Raw genomic sequence first — 19,178 nt, forward strand, 5'->3', positions numbered from 1 at the left:
TCTCAAAACTAATACTGCAGAAAAGCGAAAGTATTACTGAATCAGTTGTGCGGTGATTCATGTCCCAAGGCATTAACAAAAACAATAATTAGCTAACAACTGGTGAAACCTAACAGGTAGGTGTAATATCAGCGGAAGCAAAGAGGCAGAGAAATCAAGGAAAGAGACAGACAGAGCCCTGATCACTGTCATCCCAGAGTGACTGCACATGCCCAAGGCAGTGCTCTCTTGAGGAGCCACATTATAGGGTTCACACTGCAAGAGTAACAGACTCAATTAAAATAGTACAGCCAGGTCACTGAACAAATAAACAATCAAACAACAACAAAAGCCCCAGAGGGGTGGTGTAAGATGGGGCAAAAATGAGCAGAATATCTGAGAAATATGAGACTCTGTTAAGTGCATTAATATATGCATAATGGGAGTACCAGAAGACAAGGAGAGAGAGAAAGAAGTGGAAATGAATATTCAAGGAAATAATGCCTCAAACATCTGAAATTTAGTTTTTTCTAAAAACAAAAAAATTCATCTACATACTCAAGGAACTCAACAAATTCCAAGCAGAATAAACACAAACACACAGATACATCATAATACAAATTCTGGGTGGAAAAATTTGTTTTGAAAGCAGAAACAGAAAAAGGATTTGTCTTAGAATAGGAAACTTCATTAAGCCTGAATGTCATAGCCCAAATGCTGGAAAAACAAAAACAGGAACTTTTAACCAGGAGTTTTATATTTAGCAAAATTATCTCAAATATAGGTGAAATAAAGATAGTCCATATAAACAAAAACTAAAGATTTGTTCATATCAGATTTGCCTTATATAAAAATATACTAAAAAGTATCCTCTGACTGGAGCCAAGTGACCCCAGCTACTAATTTGAATCCATTCCAAAAAAAAAAACAAAGGGCACCAGTAAATGTAATTGTGTAATTATAAAAGACAGTATAAATACACATTTCCTCCTTCTCTCAACTTATTTAAAGAGCAATTGTATAAAACATCATGTAATTGCACTATAGACCCAAAATATATACAAATGTGACATATTTGAAATGACAACACAAAGGAGATGAAGAAGAACAAAAAAGTACTGGAGTAAGAAATGACACCAGACAGTAACTCAAATTTATAGGACAAAATGAACAGAACCAGAAATGGTAAATTAAAAGCTTACTAGAATAAACTCTATAATTTGTTCTCCTTTCTTCACTTGCTTCTTTAATATACATACAATTATATAAAGTAAAAATTATAACAATGTATTGTTGGGCTTATAGCATGTATATAAAATGTTTAACAATAGCACAAAAAGGGAGAAGAGAGTTCAGAGCTATTTACTAGTAACTACATAACTCAATATAATAAAGTTATTATAAATCTGAAATATTCTGATAAATTAACAAGTATATGATATGCACTTTAGCAACCACTAAGAAAATAAACTCAAAAAAGTGAAAAAAATAATTAAAGCAATTGAAATATACTAGAACATATTCATTTAATTCAAAAGAAAGCAATAGAGGAGGAATAGAGGAACAACAACAAAAAGACACAAGACACGTAGGAAACAAAAAGTAAAATGGCAGACAAATCCAACTACATCAACAATAGCATTAAATGCAAATGGGTTAAATCACCCAATTAACAGGCAGAGAGACTGTCAGGCTGGATTTCAAAAAAACAAAAAGATCCAACTATAAGCTGTCTACAGAAGATACATTTTAGATTCAATAATATAAATAAGTTGAAAATGAAAAGATGGAAAAAGATACATCATACAAACAGCAACTATAAGAAGCTGGAGTAGCTAAACTAATCTCTGACAAAGCATAATAGATTAAAATTAAAAATGTTACCAGAGATATGGGAGGACAAAAGTCCCAAAGTTAATGTAGAAAAAAACTGACAGAATTGAAGACATCATTCAACAATATTCAGAGAATTCAATACACTACTTTCATAATACACAGAAACAGGCAGATCAACAAGGAAAGGGAAGACTTGAACACTATTTGTCAGCACTATAGACCTAACAGCCATCTACAACACACATAATCCAACAACAGTACAATACATATTTTTAAGTACACATGAAATATACTGCAGGATAAACCACATGCTAAGCCAGAAAGCAAGCCTCAATAAATTTAAGACTGAGATCATATAAAGTGTGTTTTCTGACCACAACAGAAAAAATTACAAATCAGTAACAAACTTGGGAATTCATAAATATGTGGAAATTAAACAATATACTCCTAAATAACCATTGCATCAAAAAGTAATTACAAGGCAAAGTATTTTCGAATACTTTGAAATGAATGAAAACAAAAACATGGCATACCAAAACTTATTAGATGCAGCTAAAGCAATGCTCAGAGGAAAATTTATAATAGTTAATGCCTTTATTCAAAACCAAATTCAGATCAATAACCTAACCTTCCACCTTGTGATACTGGAAAGGACACAAACTAAATACAAAGCAAGCAGAAGTTACAAAATAATAAGATTAGAGAAGATATTAATGACATAGAGATTAGAAACACAATAGAGAAAACCCAAAATTCCACTTTGGTTCCTTGAAAAGGTCAATAAAATTGACAACCCTTTGCTAAACTGGCCAACCAAAAAAAAAGAGTAGACTTGAATTATGTTAATTGGCAAACATTCTGACAACAGTATTGCTTCACACACCATAGGTACTATATTCGTTACCGTGAATCAGAGGCACTTACATGTGTATAAAGTACATGAAAAAGCATTTCACTCTAAATTAAATTTTAAGATCAATGAAATTTGTTAATTATTCCCTGCTTTTCCTTTTGGGAGACTCCTTCCCCAATTACAGGGTCCATCACATAGGTTTTACTTTTCTTTCTTATCACACCATCAAAACAGATTTGAGATTAGTTGAACTTTTGTTTACTGACAAAACTACCTTTCAAATTCATTCCTACAAAAGCATACTACAAACAGTATTCATATTCTGAATCTGAGGTAACTAGCTGTGGAATGAAAGGATTTTCCATATATAGAATATTAAGCCTCCACACAGTCTCACCAATGAATACCATGATCTGAACCAAGTAGGTAATTTCAGTTTTTTTACTCAGAAAATATACAGTAAATAAATTCAAATTGCTTCAATATGCAAACATAAAGACACACACACAAACTCTCACACCCACACACACAAACCTGTGAAGGGTGAAATTTGAACAACTAGATGTTATCCTGAAAGTCATTTAATTACTATTTGTTATTATATTTGTTTATGTGTATATTTCAGGGAAAGATGAAAGGAGACTGCAAGAAGCATCAGAAGGTTAGTCCAAGAACAATCCCTGACTGTTCAGCACCAGCCCACTCAGGAGTGGAGAGGCTGGGGACCTGTGCAGTGTTTTGTTCCAGGAATGCCGTATGAATAGCCTCTCCTTCATGGAAGGCTTCAGATCTAGTCTTTTGATGTTAATTAAAAATAAGGCTACTCCTGTGCAGCCAATGTTTGGCATATGAATGGTAACATTGCTAGATGTAAATATTTTTGTCACAGTTTTGTAACCACGCTTTGCCATTTCCTCACTGTTGGACACTAGAAACTATTATACACAAGGGAAGTATCCAGGACCTCTCTCCACTTTCAGAGGCATTCCCTGGTGCTGCCCCCATGTGATCCAGGGCTGCCAATAGATCTCAAACTTTAGCAAGCCCTCACTTTTCCTCACACTGCCTAGCCCTAGTCCTTTCTCTCACTGCCCAAGACTAGACAATGAACCTTCTTTGCTACCATTTCAGGGATATCTGGTGTGATTTTCATCTGTATTTAATGCTTCCATTATTACCACCTCTACTCAACACATCTAAAAACTCTTGAACATATACTTATTCCACCTGTCTTCTATTTCTATAACTTATTCTGCATCACAAAATCCCTCCAAACAGGGACTATATCATTGAAGTCATTCATTTTACAATGATAACAACAATAACATTTATTATTGCTTTGTGCCAGGCACTCTACTGCTTTACATAAATTATTTCATTCTGTCACATCTAACTGCAACTAAGTAGCTGCTTACATTTGCTAGTGGCACCGAAAATAAGGATTTTGTTGGTCATTTTTGAAAGAAATGTCTTAACATACCAAAGAAGAGGAATCAACAGAATAAAATATCTTTAAGTCTTACAAAGTGTACAACACTAAAGTAATATAGGATACCACTAAATTTCTATTCATGGACAGCAAAGCTATTCCTGCTACATGGTGCTGATCTTCTTTTTATCCTATTTCTCATATCTTTCAAATTCCTAGAAACCACAGCTTTGAATATGTCAAATAAATATAACTTGAACCATACAATCAGTTAAATCCTTTAACTATGTAGTAATAAAGTATGTTGTTGCTGCATTAATGCCAAAAATGTTTTCCATGGCAATCCAGCCTAACAATAATTGTGGTACGGGTGCTGAAAAAAATAAATGAGACATAATTTTTCTCATCATTCACTTTGCATTTTGAAGCTCAATGCTGTTCTTAATCAAAACTCTTCTTTTATTATCAAGAATTACACTAGTCTCTAAAGAGTGATTTTTCTGTTGGAAACAGGAAATGAAGAACTACTAACATTGGGAATGTGTTTTCCTTTCTCAATGTTAACACATGATATATATTTATATTAATAACAACTCTGGAAACTAGTTTCATTCCTTCTACACATAAGCAATAAACAGCATGTGCAAATATGAATCCTAGCAGCAGTAATGTGGATATATAATATAGGGTTTCTTTGGAAAATACAGCCATTTCTAATACTTCATTTCAGCAAGTGTATAGTCAACCATCATAGATGTTCATCAAGGCTGGATTAGATGAAGACAAACAATGCAGGCTTTGAGGATAAACTGAAGCTGCAGCTTAAAAGTTTCCTTTTCTCATCCACAGGCACCATAGGACCATTATCTTCCCCCTTTAGGCAAAAAGAATGAATCAGTTACGTTACTGATATTCTTCCACAGCAGACTGAAAAGTCTTCTTACAGTATAAAAGATAGTAAAAACTAAAAATTTCATAAGAAAACATGGAAATTTCAAAAATATCTTCATGCTCAAGTTAGTTATTTCTGCAATTTTTCCACAAAGTCTACCATAATTTTATTTCTGTGGCAGAAGCTATTAATGCAAAATTTCACATAAATAAATACTATCAGCTAAAATAAGTAATGCTTGACCTATTTTGCAAACAAAAAATTGGTACATCATGTCAAATAATAAATAAAAACAAAGCTTTAAGTTCCAGTCATCATTTCAAGTATAATAATCACAGATGGATGGTGACTTAAGAGCACACTGACCCCTTACTCCTAATTCCCAAATGACTTACAATTCTATTAAATAGATAAATAATGCAGAACATATATATGACAATAGTACTTTTTTGAGATAACAAATAATGTGCTTCTCATATAGGAAAACAACATCAGCTAAGATTTTAGTTCAATGATACTGAACTTTTTGACGTTGAACTAGCATTTCCAGCAATGGCAGTGAGAAACTGGCTGTCTCATTAGTTGCCTAAGGTAGCTAATAAATATCTATTAAAATTTAGAATGCATATGCTTTTTGACCTGGAATTATTCTTCTAAGGACTTACAATAAACATATAATTATCCAATCATACAAAGAGCCTACTATAAGGATATTCACTGCAAAAAGAAATTGGCAACAAACTAAATGGCCTCCTTCTGGGCAATGTCCTTTGGAAAATAGAAAAAAATACAACAACAAAATAAATGGCCTCCTTTCCTTAATAAATTATATTACAATGGAATATTTCAGAATTATTCATATATAGTATATATGTATCTATAGATTTACCTGCACACACATAGATATACACATACATGTCTACATATGCATACATATAAACATAGATACATATATAAAATATCTGGAACAATTTATTAGAAAATATTTATAATGCTGGGTTATACATTTCCAAACTATATATATACATATATTTGCTCCCACTCTACCAGGACCAAACTACATTTCCAATATGATAGTCACAATAAAGTATTTTTAAATTTTTTCATTTTTTTAAATTGATAGATAAAATTGTAGATATTTATCATGTCAACAAAATGTTTTAAAATATATACACATTGTGCAATGGCTAAATCAAGCCAATTAACATGTATATTACCTCACATAGTTAAAAATTTACTCTTTCAGCACTTTTCAAGAAAGTGACATGAAACTGATGATCAAACTAGAAAATCACAGCAATTCAGATTTAATGGGGCCTACAGGTGACAATGCATGGATTTTCTGCAAAAGGAAACAACCTGGGGTCCAGTGTTTCCCAAACTGTTCCATAAAACACTACAAGCTGTTTGAAAAAATGAATCCATGTTAAAAAACTATTGTATCAACTCTGTTAAACTATGGTTCCTTAATTCAAAACCATCTCAGAGGCTCTCATATGCTGATGTCCACTGCAAATCTCCAAAAGGAGAATATTACATCCAGAATTCTCCAGATATATGTGAACAGTCACCTCCTGATTTAACATGCATTTTGGAGGACCAGTGCACTGCAGAACTCATTCGGGAGAGGCTGGTCTAGAAGTTTGAAATTTCATTATAAGAACACAGCCAACCTTCTAAATATCAAGCTGCCATGGTCCAAAACATCAAATGAAAGATGGGTGGCAAATACACAGTCATTCTAATCATATGAGGTCAGCTCTCAAGTCAAAGCAGAACACTTTCAATATTTAGCATACATCCACAGTGCAACAGATGCACATACATGTTGGTGTCCTATTCATTTTTGAAACTCTCAGGGCATGATTCAGGGGGTTCTTGGTAAATGCTGAATGAACTGTAATTTACCTATGTGTAGAAGAATCTCCTGGTGAATTTGCACACTCACTCAGCTAAAATCTCCCTCACAGAGGAAACTCAACACCCTGTGCTATTGAGATTTTCTTCCTTATATAATTTTCAAAGAAATGACACCTCCCTGTGCCAAGGCTCTCTGAAGATAATCTTTAAATTAGCTTTCCCAGTCTCAAAAATGTACACTTGATCTTGTTTACTGCAAATACTAGATTAACTGAAAAAAAAAGTTTCAATCAATCACAACCTGGAGTTTGGATTTGGAATGAGGGTGATACCCTAGTCCAAATCCCACCTCTTCTACCCAATTGCTGTAAGATTTTAGGCAGCTTACTTGCCCCTTCTGAGACTCAGATAATACCTACTTCTTAGGGAACGTGTGGGACTGTAATGATGGCAGATAACATGTGCTGAGCATAGTACTAGGAGTAATAATTTTGGGTGATTTTAAAAACATCTCACTAGCTGAAAATTAAACTACAATACTATGCCGCAACATAAATGTGAAGTATGGCCCATTATTTTCATAGAATGTGCCAGAAGTTTACTTTTCAGTGTTTTAGAGAAAGTTTTCATAGGATAAAGTCATGCTTGGTCTCATTTGTTCTGTATTCCTAAGCTCCAGCCATCACCTGACCCAAAGCGCTCAGAAAATGTGTGTGCATGCATAAAAAAGTGCAAAATGACAGTAGCAATTGCTAATTCTATTTGTATCAAAATTATGCAGGCATATAAAGATTTAAAGTTTTTAAATGTTATGAAACTATCTGTCGCTTGTCACTAATTTTCTTCTCCTTAAATTTTTTAGCTGATGATTTTAACACTGAAGAGCTAAATGGCATGATTGTATTACTACCTTTCAATTTTCTGCTTCAGTATGATGTATCAATTTTTTCCTGTGGAGAATGAAGATTTGACCCTCTTTCCTCCTGTCAACATCATGCACACACACGCACGCACACACACACACATACACACACAAACACACACACACCACCCCATATGAACCCTTTCCATCTTCCCATCACCCCATCCTCCATATATGGCTATACAGTAAATTTGGTTGGATCAATATGCAGCTTCTATGACCGTAATGATGTAAAAGTATTCAGAGGAGAACTACATGTGTTAATTTTTCTTTCCTGCACAACATTTTGTTTTCTCTGGAATGATAAATACCTTGGGTTTTTCCACCTAAGTGTCCTGTGTACTCATAACCAATTCAATGCACAAATACCTACCCATTGCCTAACTCTCCTCTCAAGAAGGCAAGAAGGGAAGATATAAATTGTATCAACTCCACCATTCCTGAAGAAAGCTCATCTAGAACCTTCTCACCTGCTCACATCTGGACTGACTGCCTGGTTTGCCTATGAACTCATTCCACTGCCATTCTGGCCATTCATTCATTTCCCTGGTTTTTCTATTTTGCTGGCTCTCCTGTTTCCTGGATCCCACATCTTTTTTCCTTGGCTTACTCCATTTTGGTGTGGCATATCAAGTAGCTTCTGGGAAATACATTTTTGATGGTTTTGCTATCTAAAAATGACTACTGTACCCACACATTGAGTAAAACATTTGATGAGGTGAGGATTTTGGTGGGTTATAATTTTCCCTCAGAATTTTGAAGATCATGCTCACTGCTTTAGTTTCCAGTGTTGCTTTTGTGAAGTCTGATATTAGAATTCCAGATTCCTTGATTTTGACCTGTTTGTTGCTTTGGATTTTGCCATTCTGGAATTTCTCCCTCCATGTTCTGAAATTTCACAATGATGGTGTCTTGGTGTGTGTTTTGATCTACCGTGCTGGGAATTCAGTGGGTTCCTTCAATTTGTAGCTTATGCTCGTGAGTTCTAGGGAAATGCTTTGGGTAATTTTGTTGCCTAATTCCTCTCCTCCACTTTCTCTGTTCTCTCTCTAGCTTATCATGTGGATGATGGACATCTTAGAATGGTTCTCTAATCTGCTTACATTATTGTATTTTTTCATCAATTTCCCTTTTGCTCTAATTTCTGAGAAGTTTCTTCAATTCTGCCTTCTGATTCTTCTGTAGAAGTTCTCATTTCTGCTATCATGTTTTCAGTTTACAAAAGCTCTTCATTTTGTAAATATTCCTTTTCTTAATAGCACCCTGCTTTTTTGTGGATGCAATTTCTTTCCTTACCTCTCCAAATACATGAATGACAACCTTTTAACAGTTTTTCTCTTTTACAAAGTATTTATATCTTTTAGCTCACCTTATTATCTCTTTTGGGGTTCTTTCATCTATAGTTCTTCTTCAAATATCTTTAATTGTTCATATCTAGGACTGGCAAACAGCCACTACAACAAAACCAGAGTGGAGGCTGAAGGCACAGTGGAGGCCTCTTTATCATACCCTCACCACTGGACGAGCCCACTGGTCCACTTCTGCAGAGAAGTCACCTGTGCTTGTGAGACTCTTCCCAGAAGACACTTCCAGCTTCGTCTGGAGAATAGGGGCCTTTCTGCCAGTATATGGGAAGATGACATGAGGTCTGAGGATGTTATTTACTCACTCAATTGTGTCTATTTCCCCTAGTAAAGAGTCTCTCTCTTCATCATCTCCAGAAGACAAGTATCTCCAGTCCACCAAGGCTTTGGAGAGGACTCAGAGATAAGTGCTTCTCAAACAGCTTTCAACCAACACAGATGACTTCAGCTTCCTTTTACTCCACCTTCCAGATGATATCTGTTGCCGGCGATTCCTGGGAATTTGGGAGATTCTTTCATGTAAATGGGTTTGTTCCTCACATCTGCTAAATCTGTTACAAGACCATCTGCTTCCAGCTTCCAAAATATTGTGGCTGTTGTCTCCTCTCTTGCTTTCTGTATCCTTGTGAGTCAATGCACTTAAAAAGAATCTCTTTCCTGTTATTTTAATGCAGTCTGTGGTAGAAAAAAAATTAATTGCCTATCTAAAATTGATGGTCATTATTTGAAACAGAAGTTCATTTTTATGTCTTTGTGTATTTTCTAAAGTTCCTACAATAACTATATTACTTAGTAATCAGAATATAAATTTATTTGGTAAAACAATCTAAAGAAACAACACTTTGAATATATAAAGGTAAGGCTGACCTTCTCCCACTGGAATTTTCTCTAAATACTCATTTATTTACATTTAAATAATAAGGTAGCTTACTCATAAAGAGAAATTTTCTATTATACAATGATCATTTTTCATAATGATGACCTCAAAGTATGGCCATGTCCTAAGGAGTTTTCTAAATAGCTATTTCAATATAATTATAGCAGATGCTATCTTTCACATGACTTTTTCTGGACCTTGAATTATCTTTTATGAAGAGGCCCAAGGGAATAAGTGCAAACTAAATCACTACTGGAGAATTTCCTGAAAAGCTACCAAGAATAAAAAAGCACGTGTACACACACATCTTACTCCTCTGAGGCCCCTGCAGGTCACAGTGCTGATATAAGTTCCAGTGATTTTGGCTCCGCTCATTGGCAACTCACCAAAGTGAGTTATCAATCTTTATCCCTTGTTAAGTACAATAATTCAGTGTAAAATCTCCGAAATAGGGTCTTTTAAGAAAGAGCAATATGCTAGAAACAAGAACTCTCTTCCTCAAAGGGGACTCTTTCTCCTGTAAATAAGTGGAACACTTCCTCAGGCAGTTTGCACATGCTGCTCTGACCTGGAGTTAGCTGTGTGCCTGATTTACCCCTGACACCAGGCTGTGAGCTGTTTCAGGGGAGAGCTGACCTCTGGTTATATTTTCACTTAGCCCCTAGAATACTGCCATACACCAAACAGAAGGTTAAAAATAAATGCCCTTCCATTACAAGCAAGGGCATATAGACACCTTCTTTTTCAACATTCTCACTCATGACAGCATTAGGTCATGAGAAGAAAATAGAGAAAGGAGAAAGAGGAAGAGGTCGGGAGTGTCAAACACTTTTGAGATCCAAAAGAGAAAAGAGAAACACGCCACTGGATTTGGAAATAGAAATCCACGCATATCAGACATTTGTAAAAGGGTGCCAGATATGGCTGTTAATTATTTAACACTATTCTGGAGTACTAGATAATGTAATGAAATAAGAATTAAAATCAGAAAGAAGATAAAACTGTCATTATTGATGGATGTTATCAATGTCTATCGAGAAAACTCGAAATAATCAGTGGAAATCTTATTGAAAACTATCTAAAGGTTAATAAGCAAGCCATTATTTTATCAATTAAAAAAACTGACCAATGGAAAAATCTATAACTAGTCAAAATCTATAATGATAATAACAGCAATTGCTCACACTTAATGCTAATCCTCTACAAAGCACTGTGATGCACATTTTGCCATAGCTCATGAAATCCTTACAGCATCCCTTGGGGGTTATAACTCAGCATATCCACTTCATGGATGAGGAAACCAGGGCTGAAAGAGAATCGATAGTTTGCCCACATTAGGGAGCAGAAAACAAAGGTGCTGTGTTCTCATCAAGCCATACTCCAGTTGACTCCAAAGCCCAAATATGCAACTTGGAGCAAATACTGTGAGAAGAGAGAATTATATGTATGACAGACGTAAAAAACTTTAATAAGCATAGACATACGCATTTTTCCTTAATACAGAGACTCAATATTGCAAGGTATTAATTCTCCTTAATCACTCTATAAATATAATGCAGATTAAAAATCCTAATAGGATTCCTTTTCCTCTTTGATTTTTGTCTTTCATTTTCTTTTTCTCAACCTCTCTTTATTTTGCTCTTTATTTCCATTCTTCTGATAAAAAGATTTTATGGTTTATCTGGAAAAATTAACATGTAAAAACAGCCAGAAAAATCCTGCAGAATAAGTGTCTTCTCACCAAACACTGAAATAAACACTAATGCCACCTATATTGTGTTTGATGCACATAAATAGACAGATTAATGGAACTGAATAGGGAAATCAGGAATAAAACCAAGTATTCAAAGAATGTGAAATAATGGAAGGAACCGTTTTTAATGAGATTGGCAAGGATGAAAAATTTAAAATATTCAACACTGGTGAAGGTGAAAGGTAGAGTCTGACACATAGCTACTGGGAACATAAACGTACAACTCTTGGGAAAAGCAATCTGCGTATGTATTACAATAAAACTCTTTGACCCAGTAATGTCATTTCTAAGAATTTTTTAAGGAAATAGGTAAGTTAACCACAGATTATTGATAACAGCTTATCAAAGTTTGGTATATACTTAAAAGCAATGTATGTAAAACCTTTTTTTTTTTTTTGAGACAGAGTCTCACTCTTTCACCAGGCACCTGGCTAGAGTGCAGTGGTGTGATCTCGGCTCACTACAACCTCCGCCTTCCGGCTTCAAGCAATTCTCCTGACTCAGCCTCCCAAGTATCAGGACTACAGGCGCATGCCACCACACCCAGATAGTTTTTGTATTTTAGTAGAGACGGGGTTTCACTATGTTGGCCAGGATGGTCTCAATCTCTAGACCTCATGATCTGCCGGCCTCAGCCTCCCAAAGTGCTGGGATTACAGACGTGAGCCACCGTGCCCAGCAGTAAACCATTTTAAAAATAACTATTCAATGACGTGAAAAGATATATCATCAACCTGACTGAAAAACAGCATGTGCAGTATAATCTCATAAGGAACATTACATATCTACATAACCATATGAGACACATATACAAAGAGACATTAGTGGACAACCAGAAGGATAAAGGTAACATTTTTGAATACCTACATTGTGAACACAAAACAAATGTTAAGCTCTTTAACTGCATTATCTCATTGTTACTGTCACAACCACCCTATGAGGTCAATACCATTATAGCCTTCTTTAAGTGATAAAACAAGAGACAGATATCAGTTAACCTATTCAAGATCACACAACTAATTACTGGTGGAGTCAGGATGGAACCTGGCCATCCCCCGTGAGCTCCAGGGCCTCCATATCCACCACAACCCCCAGTGCTGGCGATGCTATCACTAAGAGGAGAGTTGGACAGATGTTTGCTGCATTTTATTCTATAGTGTTTGAATATTCTACTATGAACATGTGCTATTGTGGAGACAAGGAAATAAAAAGCAAATAGAGAAGTCAAAGGTGACCTTTGCCATGGCCATTTCAATAGGCAGAAGGAGATGAACACATTTCAATAAACTGAAAAGTAAAAAGATGAGAAAGAGGTGCAGAGTATACTGAACGATTGATTAAAAATGGCAAAAAATACCACCTATAAAATACCCAATCAACAGTGCAGGCATAAATCGGCATAACCCTTATAGAGGGTACGTCAGCAATATGTTACCAAAATATGAAAACGTATGTGTTCTTTCTTCCCTGGAATTTATCTACAAGAGATAAGAAAGCAAAGATAAACAAAGTACACAATGTTCTGCACTTTGCTGTTGTGAAATGTGGTGTAGTGAACAGCCCAGTGTTGGGAGTGGGGCTCACGTGGGTCTGAATTCTTGCTGTGCACTTTACTGGCTATGACCTTCAGCAAGTCACTCAATGCCTCTCAGCCTCAGTTTATTTATCTCTATAATGAAAATAAAAATAGTAGCCTCACAGAACTGTTTTGAGGATTAAATGAGACAAAATACAGCATCATGTCTGAAATATAAAAAAGCATTTGTTCTTTTTGTCTCATCACTCACTAATATGTGTAACTTAGAATGAATAAATAAGCTTTGATCAAAACTCAAGGATAAGTCATAGAAGTTTGTAATATTATGAAACACTAAACTTAGCTTTTAAAGTTATTCAGAAGTAAACCTGCGTGATGATACTTTGACACTTTCTCCATCTCAATTAGCACTAAACTAATCAGCAAAACTGTTTTACACACTACAGTGAGTCACATTTTTCTTCCTTCTTCTCTAATCCCTGGGGTGTTGTAAGGGTGATTGACTATCTAATTACTTCTTAATTGAATGCACATATTATACATTTTTCACTAGTTCAAGCTTAATGTTTTTACTCCAGAAATCAAAGTCAATGAAATTAAGTTGAATTGGGATTTGGGCAACTATTATAATGAGAGAAGGTTTGTATTATATCTAATTATAAGTAAATGTGTGTTTTAGCCTTATTTCCTATGGAAATATTTGAGGTACAGGAATGTTCCATACACAACTAATTTAGAGGATTAATAACACTGTTATTCTTATTTACCATCCTTTATTCCTCGTTACAGTGATTTTATTGCTAAGATTCACTAAATATAATCATTCTTTAAAGAAAAGATGCCTTTAGAGAACCATTGTTTGTACCCATACTAAAATCCAAATGAACATTCTTATCTGCAAAAACACTGCATAAGTTTCTCTGCAACATAAAGGTTGTAGGAATTTTCACAGGCTGCTTACAAAAGGAAAACAAAAATCTTGGAATGCTGCAAATATAACCAGTTATGTTCATGAAAAAATATTTATTTACAAAAAACTAAAATTATTACCAACAAAATAGTATTCCAATTCAGTTAACACTTTACAGGTAGAATATCTCATATAGAGATACGGAGGAGAGGCTGGGGCATCTCTGGGCTCTGGCCCCCGTCAGTAGGCTCTACCATATTCCCTATTTCAGGTAGATCCAAGATCACAACGAATGCTTTGAATCATTCCAAAGCACTTACCAAAACATATTCTGCAGCCTCATATTGTTCTCTGGTTAAATAAATTTGTGAAATGCTGTATACTATACCATACCCTCTTGGAGATTCACAGAGAACCTTCATATTAAAGGTTCTCAAAAGTCTTGCATGAAGAAAACCTGTTTAATGCAGTATGTTACAAACATATTTGACTCTACTACATACACATTTATAGTCTGGTGAAGTAAGTGAAACTAACACTGCTAAGTACATTAGAAAACAAAAATAATTAAAAAACTAAACTAACATGGTACTAAACTCAGAAAGCAAAGAAAGATTAGTAAGGCCAGTTTCCTTTGGAAAAAGACTTCATGAGGTTAAACCCTGGTCTTCAAACATCAACAGCATTTAAATAGAGGCCAGAGAGAAAAACATTGTAGACTTTAAGTTGGTAGATTTCTAGGAGAGATCCAAAAACGGCAGACAGCTAGAACAAATTGTCTAAGATTAGAGATACAAAAAAGAAAAATGAGATGCTTACAAACAGAAAGCTGATGGTCAGGTGAAATTTTACTGAAAGAAAAGGGTAATTTCCACAATCGTTGCTACTCTGCAACAGTCTAACATGAACTCTCTGTATCTACCCAGTAACAACCTAGTTTTTAATACAGGCTCAATTCCTTAATCTCTTATTTTAATCTGACTGAGGTAGATTTTTAGGCAATTTTCTTTGTTTTTTCCAATTGAAAAAAATACTAATCTCAGTAAAAATCCTATTTTGATTCTATTTTCTCTGTATTTTTAAGACTTTTAATCATAATGAAATGCTGACATACAAGTTTTATTTGATACTATCGCTTCTATAATACCCTCTTTTATGAGATACAGAAAATATAAAAACAAATTTATTCAATCCTTTTTTAAAAGTATCTCCTTATACTCCTGATAAAAGTATAGATGATTTCCAATTCTTTCTGCACTTGGTTTTTTCAGCATTTTTAGTAATTTCCTCGGATAAATTTTTAAGCTTTATGTTTCCAGTTGGAGATTTACTAACAAAACCTCATTCATAAAGAAGCATTCATTTCATTTTCCTCCTCATTTACCCACTGCCTGTTCTCTCTGGTTTCTCTTTTCCATGATAAAGTTAATAGAGACTTAGGAAAGCATATTCATCACAAAACCAGGGAACTATAATATCCAGTGCTCGAAGAGACCTTGTGAGGTCTATTGGAACATTTTCCCAACCCCCGTCCAGGCAGGTTCCTACCTATGCCACCTAGGAACCCCAAGTTTAATGCCTTAGTCTTCCTTGAAAACTCACTCCAATATTTAAACCACCTACCTACAGGAAGTCTTTCTTGTAGCCTATAGAAATAAATTCTTTCCTGGGCTATTCCAAAGCCTTTTGATGATACTTAAAGACGTTTTTTTTTAAGTCCGCTTCCACCTTTTGAGTATCCATGAGGTAAAATGCATGAAAGACATGTTTAGATGACAAACTGGTTACAGTGATTTCCTTATGGAAAAATATATTTAGGTTTAAAATCATGAAATCTACTCTATATAGGGTGTCAGAACATACTAACATTCAACACACGAGTTGGCTCATGACCGCAAAGCATTTCTCCTCCCAAACACAATTGTGTTTGAATTCATAGTGGGAGGAAAAAATCACACTAAAATTTTTATGCATGATAAATTATTAACAATTCTAAAACATAAAAAGGAAAAGAGACCTATTTTGAAGCAGGAATTATTCTTATTCAGTAATCTTGAAGAGAGCTCATAGAGCTCTTCTATTTTTCATTGGTGGGTTAATTTTTATATCACATAATCAAAACATAACAGATATTTTGAGCATCCTTGGTGTTTTGGCATTTTACTGAAATCATTTTGAGATCTAGTAGGAAATCCATTCCAGTTGGAGGAAACCCTATGAGATATAATAAATAGAAAACAGCTATATCTACAGAGCCTTCAATTCTCACCCTAATGCTGTGCACCATGTTAAATTATCAGAGTGAGGAGAGTCCAAGTTCTACTGGCTGAAAATATGGCTTTGAGCTTTCCATTTAATCTGGAAGGATAATAGCTTTCACCTACTTGGTCATTCAGAGTCAACATTCTCACTTCCCCCACACAAGCACCAGCTTCTCTATAATGCCTTAACCTTTTCTAACCTATAACTCTTTTAGGTTATCAAAGAAGACTGATATGAAATTGACACTAGCTACAGTTTTATTAAAGCTAAGAAGACAATATTACTAACTGCAAAGTACAAACAGGGAAGAATTCAACAGAGTCAAGGATAACATCAAAGATCCCCAAAGAAAAATGAAGGCAAGTTTGACAATGGGACTATTTGGAGATGCCTGCTGAATAACCCCATTTTTCTGGCTTTGTTTCTTTCCTAATCTATTTAGGGCATACTTATGTTTCCACCGTTGAGGGGGAAATAGAGAGAAACTATTTAAAAGGCCATGTGACATTGCTTCTTATAGAAAATAATTATAATTCATTATAGTTACTGTAAACATGTATACAGCTTAACAATATTTAGGTCACAAGCAAGACACTCTTTGAGCAGTCAGAATAGCATTTTAAAAATGGGCTAACACTTAATGAAATAACAAGGCAAATAATCATATAATCACTTTGTTGGAAGAGTAGTACCAATGTCATGATAACAAAAGCAACAAGCAAACTGACCTTAAACTTGTTATATCATTTGTTCATTGTTATCAAAATACATTTAGTTCTCTTGCATCACACAGAAAATTCAATGAGTAAATGATCATTTAATACCCATAGGCCCCCATAAATCTGAACTAGCACCACTGAACCAAAAAATTTCCAGCACCTGGGTGAGTTGCATGCTAATTCTTTAAACAAGTGTAATACAAAATCATAGTTCATACATCTGAAACGGTAATATAAAAAGTCACAGATTACTCACAGGAATAATAAGGCTTGGTTATCAAAGTCTTCCAGGTGCCCAGATATGTCATTTTTCAAAAATTTGTCATTTTAAGTCCAAAAACTAAAGTTATTTCAGTAAAACATAGCTAAAATAAATGTGAATTATTTTAAACATTTTTTAGAGAACTAACTACCAGAGAAATGTCTTTTCCTTTTTAGTTCCAAGAGCTTAAATGAAACATTCATGCATTAAATTCAAAGTCTGACTGTCAAATCATTTCACTTTAATAAAAATTTGAATTACATGCCTTAGGGCATTATTAAATATCAAATAAAAAGTACACACACATAAGCCTGATTCCCAATATAAGTTTTATATGGAACTCTGACTAGATTTGTATTACACATTTCAAGATAAAAGGATAAGAAATGTATTCATTAAAAAAAAAATAAAATCAGAATTAGAGTCACCTTAGAATTCCTGTACCATTCTTAGGAATTTGGAAGCAAATTACCCCCTTTAAGAAATCTCAGCCACCATGATGAGAACACAAAAATAACATAAATCCATCTTCCTTTTAAAAATAGTACCTAAATTAACTCAAAGTTTTGAAAAACTACACAATATTCATCTATCATATAAAGAATATGGAGTATGTGAAATATGCAAAATCTCATAAATGTTTCTCTCTCTCTGTGTGTGTGTGTGTGTGTGTGTGTGTGTGTGTGCGTGCGCGCGTGCGTGCACATGTCTGCGGTTGCATGTGTATGTGTGTATGCATAAGAAAAAGAGAAAATAGTAATAATTGCTATTTAGATATTTAGAGAACAGCAACTCTGGTCTAGGACCAGATACAAACCGAACATTCAAGGTAATAATATTCCTTCATTAAAAGTGTCATTTACAGTTATTGACATTTACAGGGAATATACTAACTAAACCTATGCTGTAGAAATGCATAAACTCACGCTTTGTAACCCTCATCCCACCCCCGCTGCCTCTTGGCTTCTCCTGTGAATCCATCCTTCTCCTTCCCTCTGCTCCTACGCTATCTTCCCTGCTGTCTTCCCCCTCCTGGTTCCTGCCCCATTCATCATTAAATGATAAGAGCAAGTCATGGGTACACAGCAGCTCTAAATCACCACCTCCTTCTTTCTTCCTTCCCATTGCAGCACAAAGAGTGCTGATCCTCTCAGCAAAAGTCAGTGTCCCTGTGTGCTTAGGATTTCATCCCTTTCAACTTTTTAGACTTCACTGCTCCAGCTCCTCCCAGAAGCAGCACCTTCAGCTTCTCTCCATCTATTTGCTCCTTCCCCACGCCCCGGTATATAGGCAAGTTAAAAATCTGGAGACAACAGATGCTGGAGAGGATGTGGAGAAATAGGAACACTTACACTGTTGGTGGGAGCGTAAATTAGTTCAACCATTGTGGAAGACAGTGTGGCGATTCCTCAAGGTTCTAGAAATAGAAATTCCATTTGACCCAGCAATCCCATTACTGGCTATATACCCAAAGGATTATAGATCATTCTATTATAAAGACACATGCACACGTATGTTCACTGTGGCACTGTTTACAATAGCAAAGACCTGGAACCAACTCAAATGTCCATCAGTGATAGACTGGACAAAGAAAATGTGGCACATACACACCAGAGAATACTATGCAGCCATAAAAAAACGATGAGTTTGTGTCCTTTGTAGGGACATGAATGAATCTGGAAACCATAATTCTCAGCAAACTGACACAAGAACAGAAAACCAA

The 19,178-nt window shown here is 35.0% G+C and overlaps 1 protein-coding gene across 1 annotated transcript in view; it reads right to left on the bottom strand.

Annotated features, from left to right (window-relative positions):
- Window positions 1-920: 920 nt before the first annotated feature.
- The window catches only part of CA8 (carbonic anhydrase 8), a 96,127-nt gene continuing 77,869 nt past the window's right edge, over window positions 921-19,178 (bottom strand). Inside the window, exon 9 of the mRNA XM_032296163.1 lies at window positions 921-4,971. The gene's annotated coding sequence lies outside the window, so the exon portion shown is untranslated. The remainder of the gene's footprint in view (window positions 4,972-19,178) is intronic.

Source organism: Sapajus apella, unplaced genomic scaffold, assembly GCF_009761245.1.
Source record: "Sapajus apella isolate SASKATOON/1434 unplaced genomic scaffold, GSC_monkey_1.0 scaffold35, whole genome shotgun sequence".
Lineage (NCBI taxonomy): Eukaryota > Metazoa > Chordata > Mammalia > Primates > Cebidae > Sapajus > Sapajus apella.